This window comes from Myotis davidii, unplaced genomic scaffold (genome assembly GCF_000327345.1).
Source record: "Myotis davidii unplaced genomic scaffold, ASM32734v1 scaffold2707, whole genome shotgun sequence".
Classification (NCBI taxonomy): Eukaryota; Metazoa; Chordata; class Mammalia; order Chiroptera; family Vespertilionidae; genus Myotis; species Myotis davidii.
Window position 1 is genome coordinate 219,733 of NW_006297818.1, and position 643 is coordinate 220,375.

Sequence of the window (643 nt, forward strand, 5' to 3'; positions counted from 1 at the left end):
GGGCTGCAGGCAGCGGCCGTCCTTCTCCCACTGGATCAGGGCCTTCTGGAAGCGGCGCACCGGGCACCGGATCAGCACCGACGTGTTGGGCAGCAGGTAGGCCCTGCCGCCCACCGTCAGGTGGACGCGCTTCTCCTCCCGAGTCTGGATGTACACGCGCTGGACGGCCAGGATCTGGGGACCTTGATCGCGGGGGGTTAGCTGCGTCTCTGCCTTCCTCTCTGCGGGGAAAACAAAGAAACAAGCGCCCCCCTGGCTGGTGTGCTCAGTGGATAGAGCGTCGGCCTGTGGACTGAAGGGTCCTGGGTTCGATTCCCAATCAAGGGCACAGGCCCGGGTTGTGGGCTCGATCCCCAGTGGGGGGAGTGCAGGAGGCAGCCAATCCATGATTCTCTCTCATCATGGATGTCTCTATCTCTCCCTCTCCCTTCCTCTCTGAAATCAATCTATACTAATAAAAGGGTAATATGCTAATTAGACTGGACAAAGCCATGTGGCTGGGGTGAGGCAGAGGCAGTTAGGGGCAACCAGGCAGGGGAGCAGGTGGGGGATTAGGAAGGCAGGCAGAGTGGTTAGGGGCGATCAGGCAGGCAGACTGGTTAGGGGTCATCAGGCAGGCAGAGTGGTTAGGGGCGATCAGGCA